Genomic DNA, 7,748 nt, shown 5'->3' with positions numbered 1-7,748 from the left:
ACGCTTTATATGTGTATGCGCATAGACCACAGACCATAAACTGAGCAGGTAAACTGGACATAAGTCCACTTGTTAATATAGTGCTTGCCACCATGCTGTGCTGTTTCACGTTGCTGAGGGCAACTGGTGCTTCAATGCCAAATTCAACTATAATGCTCGTGCTCTTTGCCCTGCCTGTCAGCGGCTGTTAGGGGTTGCGGGGCGTTGACTGTTGAGCTTCCCAACTAAACCACTGCTGCTACTGCCGGGGGTGCAGCTGTGCCGGAGGACCTGCCACTCACAGCTACCGGTTAATGCAAGTGGGGGTGCGGGTGTGGTTATATCGGAAGGAACGCAGTGTTTCCTTATGGGCAAGAACAGCTCTGTTGTGCCAGTCACATGGACCCGGCTTGCTCGTCACATGATGAGCATCTGGGAATTGTAGTTCACCGTGGCAGTGATGGGAACCCCGCCAGGAGCCAAACCGTATAACCGGCATATGTCACTGTTTGGTACGTAAACAGCTGCGCAAAACTCGATTGATCGCCTCACCTCTCAGCAGGGAGTTTTGTGCACTTTTTTTATTTCAAAAGGACGAGGGGTGAAGTGCTAGGTAAGTTGACTGAAAGTTCCTATCCTATTGTACCGCTTGTTTATCTCAATTTCTACACGCCACGAATCGGTCCACCTACTCGAGCATAATAGTTCAAAAAGTAAAAAAAAGTATTCATTAAAAAAATCCCTTAACATGGCAAAGCATTATTGCATAAAATAGACTAATATCAGTCGTCATGAAGGGAATAGTTGAAGGCGGCGTACACTGCATTCTGCAGCGCCTCCTGCCTGGGTGAAGATCAAACATGTCCCAGGGGTTGGTGGGCAAGCCTTTTGCGCCGTGTCTCGGATCACACAAAACGCATTTCCTCAAAGAAGCCGTCTCTTCTTTGTCGTCGCCACTTTCACAAACACGGGATGTGCTGATGAGCGCGGAGTGGGGGCAGTTGTCGCCTGTTGGGTTTCCCGGACCGCTTCCTTTACCTCGTGTCGGCCTTGGCACTTTACCGTGTGAAAGTGATCAGCAGAGGTGTTGTGGGGGATGACACCCAGTCATTACAATACCACTTCACTCTTCGCCCCCTCCAAACCAGCAGACTCTTGCATCTCACGCACATCTAAAGGGGTCTGTCTTGCACCCCTGTCCCCACAGTACCTGGCAAGTGATCACGGCCCACAATACTTTGGTTCAGGTACACGTCAAAGAAATCACCGAACTAGCCTTTTAAACACGGACGGGCATGTTAATTCCACTGTACAACACAATTCCACTACACACCAAATATATCCAATTCACAACACCCCCGTAGGTGTACGGTGGGTCAGGATATATGGGACAGAGTCTGTCTGCTAACGAAGCGCTTTGGTGCGTCAGTTTAGAAGTATTCTTATGGCCCTAGAGCTCCTTCAGTGCACTCTTACTGTGGGCCCCGCGTGCGCTGCTTGGGAGTGCTTTAAATGAAAATATAAAGTGCCGGTACTCTCCCATTAAATACATTGCAGCTTTGTTGACAAGTGCAGGTACTCCGCACCGGACTGTATCTGCCCATTTAAAGCACTGTTTTCAGCATAAGAGCCCTGGCATTAAGGGGTCGAGACTCGGGTGAAACCTCGAGTGTGCGAGTGTCCAGCTCCTTCCTGCCCACACAGAAATGCCTCCGCCCAAGCTTTCCATGCAGCTTTCCCCTTCTGTCTGACCGCGCCATAAAAGCTGTTGAGACTGAAAGGAACACTCTGTGCCTCCTTTAACCTGACAGTTCAGGGAACAAGGGAGATAAAAATCGATTTACACAATGTTCAAGTATGAAAGAAAGCTGCATTTTTCTTTTTAAAGTGTTACATTCCTGTAACCCTCCCCCCCCCCCCCCCCACTCCCTGTTGATTCTGTAGACTGTCTGCATAGCGTTTGATCTCACCACACTAACATTTCAATCTCTGTGCCTTCACATTACTTAATGGTGTGTGCGCTTCAGGGCTCAAGAGGTTCAAAAAGAGAGCATATCTTTTGACCCGAGTTTTATTACATTGTAAAGCACGTGTGTCAACATATTCATTACATGACTCTGCTTTGCGTTTCTTCTCTGGGTAGGCATTATGGCTCTTTCGGCATCAAAGGTTAACTCTTGCAGAGCCGTTTAATACATATTATAGGAGAGTGATGATTAACATATGGCAATTGGAGAGTTTGCAGCTGAAGGAAACGAGAGCAGAAAGCAATCGTCAATCTTTGGGCTGGGTTCCAATAAGATCGCTCAATACAATAGTGCTTTTGTAGAAGAAAGCGATGTGCAACGTACAGGTTCAAATACCACTATTGTAAACTTACTGAGAGCACAGCCTACCACTGAACGTAGCAACAGTGGGATCTGTGTTAGGTCCCAAGCGATTCCATATGTGACTTTACCTAACTGTTTACATTATCCTAACTGAGTTTGAAAATGGGCAGGTTCGATGTCTTGCTGTGACTATGTGCATCATTATATATGTTTGCTCATCAGTGATTTGGATACCCCTGGAGTACATGTAATGTTACAGCTGTTGCTGGGTGCATGCTAGCTAGTCCTAAGAGTAACACCATTTATGACACATTCTGGGACTTGCTGGCTAAACCTAACATAAGAATCACCTTTGAGTGTTCAGCAGAAACTGCAGGGAGCAGGTGGCTGTGGGCCAGAAGTCAAAAAGGCCACTTGACCTTTGGCCCCACCTTATAAAGGTGACGTGGGCCATCCTTGAATTGCGGATTCCTTTCATGATGCACTTCTGGCTACCCCTTGCATAAGGATCGTGAGAATATTTACCATAGCATAGACCTACTATTCAATGATGAATGGACAAGAAAGGCAGAATCGGAACTAGTGTATGTGAGTGCACAATGAACATGACATAATGATGCTTGTCTTGCTCTTTTTGCCTCCTGCAATAAATGCGCCAAGATCCATCACACAACATACACTGCGCAGTGCTGCCTTGGGTCAATTCAATCGTGCAAAATGTGCAGTAAAGGTTCACATTTGCGAAAGTTTAAGCTATTAGCAGTGCAAATGGCAATGCCTTTTATTTGTTTTAAAAACCAAAACATAAATAAAACACATTGTCATTTACAATGCCAATAGCTCAAAACAATGTAATTGCGAGACCTATTGCATTGTAAATGCTTGTTTCTTCTGTTTTCTTGTGACCCAAGATGGCTGCCAAAACTTCCTTGTTTGAAGTGTTGACAGCCAATAAGTCAGCTGGTGCTCGGGAGGAGTCGCGACTCCTCCTCGGTGCTCAGATATCGAAAGTTTTCTTTTTTTTTATTTCTCAGGAACTACTGAACGGATTTACACCATTTAAAGAAAAGGTCGCTTTCGTGACCAAGACCTACCTTTTTGCTAAATTTGGTGTAGTTCCGTTCAGCAGTTCGCGCTGTAGCCTGTTCCAATTTTTCCTATGGAAATTAACATGGGGAAAACGCGTTTTGGGTTCCCCTTTTTCCTCTGCCCCGAAAATTTCAAGACAGGAGCTGACCGAAGCACCCCATTAGTTTTAAAAATGTTGCGAAGATTTGTCAAACAGCGCCAAAGATATTGGCAAAAGAAAAAACGCTTTTTTAATAGAAACAAGGTCTTAACTATAACTACCTACTGGCGACCGACAGTAGGATATATATATATATATATATTTTGCCACTTCTTTTCTGCCACAACAGGACAAGGGAGCCAATCGGTCTGTTTTCACAATTTAATTATTTATCTCATTTTTATAGCATTTCAAATGTGCTCCGTGCTCATATGTTCGGACGACGCGTTTCGGCAAAAAAGCATTCTACTGGGCCAACAAGATTTCATGGTGCAGAGTTTTTATTTAAAGGGAAACTTCCCACCATTTTTCGAATGCCACCCCCAATTTAAAATCCGTCTCGGACCTCACTATAATATCAACATTCCAGTAAAGTAGCATTTGTTGCATAACATAATTGATGGAAAATAAATATCATATGTAAACCTCACAATTGGCAATCTCTCTCTCTCTCTATATATATATACACACACACATACATTTTGGTATTAAAGAAATTCAAAAAGCACACACGGAAATTGTAATCCTTGGCAGTGAAGTTAATTTGTGTAACAATGTGCTTCTTGTGAAAGCACAGAATGCTATCACTCTCAGTGACGTAAACCAATGGCTTTAGTGGGCAGAAAAGACAGTAAATGACTGACGTAATACACCAGCAGATGAAAGAGAGAGAGTGTGTGAGTTTTTACTAAAATCAAAAGGACTAGCACCAGACCCATAAATCCCGGAGTAAAAATGGGAACTTATACAACGATTTCTGCCATCTTAGGCTACAATACATGAAGCGGACACGAGCCACAGTAAATAAGTGCCTTGTCAATCACCCCTTCCTCACACTGCCACCATTCTCACGCTTTTTTAAGTGGAGAGACACAACTGCATGTTGTGCTCACTCTCCCTGAGCACATGGTTGATACATTGCTCACGAGAATTACCGGGACCATCTCCCTGAAGTACAATTCCCTGGCCTGCAGATAAATGCACCTACTCTCCATATGAAAATAAAGACACCCCTGGCTGAGCCTGTCTGCTTTTCGGTTTCTGGTACGTCTGGTACGTCTGGTACGTCCATATTTGGGGATATGGCATTAAGTGCTGGAAAAGTCAAGTTTCGTCTTGCCTGTTACTCACCGGCTACCGGGACTCCAGTGAGCGACGGTCTCTCCTGCCGCGCGTGCCAGCAAGCATCGCTGTTCTTTTTATTTTTTTTAATCGGGGAGGGACAGCGGGAGCCTACATCTTCCTGCGCATGCGATGATCGAGCCTCAGTTTCCGTCGCATCCCCTGACCTGATAGCGACTAGCTCTCAAATTAGAGGAATACTCCTAAGCAAAGATGAAATCACGTGCACGGACGTCACCTCGTTCTTCCGTGCGTCCTCCGTAGCATTGATCATTCATAATTCGAGCAAGCCATCCAAGAGCGGAAGTTGAGGGAACGAGTCTTGTGAAGTTTCCGTACCTGATATTCATAGAGCGGTAGAGGCGTTTTGCTCACGGGGGTAATTCTGCATGAGAAAAGTGTTTGGCTGAATGGAGATTGGGAAGTTTAGACTAAGCCACAGAAGATGAAGAGAGTGGCAGAACAGTGCTGGTGATCAAAATCTATAATAAACTTATCGGATTGGGATCACAGTTGGGCCCGGTCACCCCCCAAAAAGTGGCCTACGTTCACAAACCGTTAGCATTTTTGTTTTTGTTTCCTATAGCCGTTCTCTCGATTTGTATGTCGCACCCAGGCCAACTTTGTTTAGTTTTGTTCGTGTCCAACTGTCCCTCATGGCAAGGTTCAATGAGATTCTCTCTTAAAGTGGTCGGAGGTTTAACCTTTCCTTGTCTTAAAACCAGTTCGTTTTCCATGGACAGTTCATTCCTCACTTCCCAGAAAGGCCGCAATTCATTTCTACGTGATACCTTTTTGGGCCATACTTCAACAATAAGTTTCCTAACTACTTTTAATTTATCACCACTTTCGTTCTCTTTGTTCCATACCTCTTCTTTAATGCTCGGGAACTCTTCCATGATGCTTGCTACACATAGTTATTCTTCCTCTACCACGTATTGTGTAACCTGGACCTGTTCAACACTATTTGGGTTTAGAGTTATTCCAAGTTTTCCCTGGTCCTTCCAGCCCAGCACTGATGGGCCTGTGGCAGCAACATACATCTTGCTGTTGGTTTTTCTTCCCTGAAATGCAAATGTTAGTTTTTTGTAACCCTTAAGTTCTATCGGTTCTCCCGTGAATGTTTTGAGTGATATGTCAGGTCTTTCTAATTGTCTTCCTACCTTACTGCTAAATTTCTCCCTCCAAACATCATGGTTGATAATAGTGCATGGTGAACCCGAATCGGGTACTATATCTATATGCACTCCTCCAATTTCCACCACGCACATAGGTTTCTCTTTCCTCCTCTTTTCGTCATCCTCTTTATCCGTTGCCTCAGTTACATATATTACACATAAATTGTACTCCGAATCATCCGAAGAGTCATTTCCAAATTCTTCCTCATCCTCATCCTCTACAAATTTTACCTTTTCTTTCTTCTTCCACTTGCATGCTTTCTGAAAATGACCAATGATCCCACATTGGGTACATTTGTTGTTTCTCGCTGGGCATTTCCAGTCATTCGCCAAATGCTTACTGCTGCCGCACCTGTAACATTTCAACTGCTCGTATGAACAAGCATTCTCTTTGAATTGTGTAGTGTCCTTCACTCTATTACGAGTACTTTTACTGTACCCACTTACTTTTGCCACCACATTAGCTTCCTCAATGTTACCTTTACTCTCATTGATGACTTCCTTCGCACAAAGACCAGTCAATTCTGCCTTCTTTACGATTTCAATAACCTGTTGGAGGGGTTTTTCACCTTTAGCCCATAAGGCGTCCTGTATGTTAGTATTTGCAGCACACATCACTATCTGATCCCTGATTAAGTCATCATGCATGTTTCCAAACTTGCATAAGAGCGCCAAGTTCTTTAAGGCAGCAACGTAGTCTTCAATATTTTCTTCTTTTCCTTGCTTCCTTCTGTAGAACTTATACCTGTGCACCGCAACACATACTGTCGGTTTATAATAACTGTCTAAATCCTCCATTGCCTCATCATAAACATTTCTCTCTCCTCCAACTCTTATTTTCTTAGTGATGTTATTATACACTGTTAGCCCACCTGCACCTAAACAATGCAATAATATTTTTTTCTTTTCCTCCTGTTTTAGTGGTTCATCCTCTTTATCGAATGTGGATATATAATTACTGAAGTACTCCTTCCACTGTTCCCACTTCACAGTTGGTACGCCAGTACCCTTCAAGAACGCCTCTGGTGGCTGTAAATTATATATATTGCCTGTTGCCATGTTAATTCTTGTTTTACTTGACTTATAGTTCTCCCCTAATATTTTACTTTATAGCTTCTGTTAATCACGTACAAAAATATCTCTCACCTGCTCATTTGCGCCCAAGCGGTAGAACCCCAGTCTATTGTGCTCTTCATTAACCGCACCTTGCCCTGAACGTTCAAAGCTTCGTACGCCTCCGTAAGACTTGTACGTCTTGTTTCCGTTATCCTTTCTTTTACAAGGAACTTCAACTAAGATGGTGACGCGCACACTTCCTGTGCGTGTTTGTGCGCCGGAACACTAGAACGTAGGCTCTACTTCCTGGAATTCCACCTCCTCTTTTACGTCTCAACGTTCTATTGTCAGCGCCTTATAACTGAGGTGAAATCACATAGGCGTGTAAAGTTAATATACTAGTCCTTACTCTTGAATTATATCGCAAAGCATCACCAGCGATGGATTGAAGGCAGCGTTAATCCTTCATTCTTTATGCAAATTCAATTCCTTCGGTTTCACATAGTGCGCTGTATTCCTCAAAAAGTTTTCATTTCTCTTGAATTATATCGCAAATCTTCACCTGCGATTGCTTGAAGGTTGCGTAAACTTCCCTTCTTTAATCAATTACAAATTCCTTCGGTTTCACTTAGTGCTCTGTGTTCCTCAAAATGCTCCTGCTTGCTTCTCATATATCCTGTCGCAATGCATCACCTGCGATGGTTTGATGTCAGCGTTATTTTCCCCTTCTTTATGCACATTCACACGTATTCAGTTTCACTCATAGCGGAGTATTATTAATACTTTTAATTTTCT

At 43.6% G+C, this 7,748-nt stretch overlaps 1 protein-coding gene across 2 annotated transcripts in view; it reads right to left on the bottom strand.

The window, feature by feature from the left end:
* The window catches only part of DPH7 (diphthamide biosynthesis 7), a 118,338-nt gene extending 113,433 nt beyond the window's left edge, over nucleotides 1-4,905 (bottom strand). Inside the window, exon 1 of one of the 2 annotated variants that reach the window (XM_085610500.1) lies at nucleotides 4,729-4,905. The gene's annotated coding sequence lies outside the window, so the exon portion shown is untranslated. Of the gene's footprint in view, nucleotides 1-4,717 lie in introns of both variants that reach the window. The other variant, XM_085610508.1, reaches the window with a different exon arrangement.
* Between the last annotated feature and the right edge of the window lie 2,843 nt (nucleotides 4,906-7,748).

Source organism: Triturus cristatus, chromosome 1_2 (assembly GCF_964204655.1).
Source record: "Triturus cristatus chromosome 1_2, aTriCri1.1, whole genome shotgun sequence".
Classification (NCBI taxonomy): domain Eukaryota; kingdom Metazoa; phylum Chordata; class Amphibia; order Caudata; family Salamandridae; genus Triturus; species Triturus cristatus.
The sequence above is the reverse complement of the archived record's forward strand: the minus strand, read 5'-3'. Positions and strand labels throughout refer to the sequence as shown.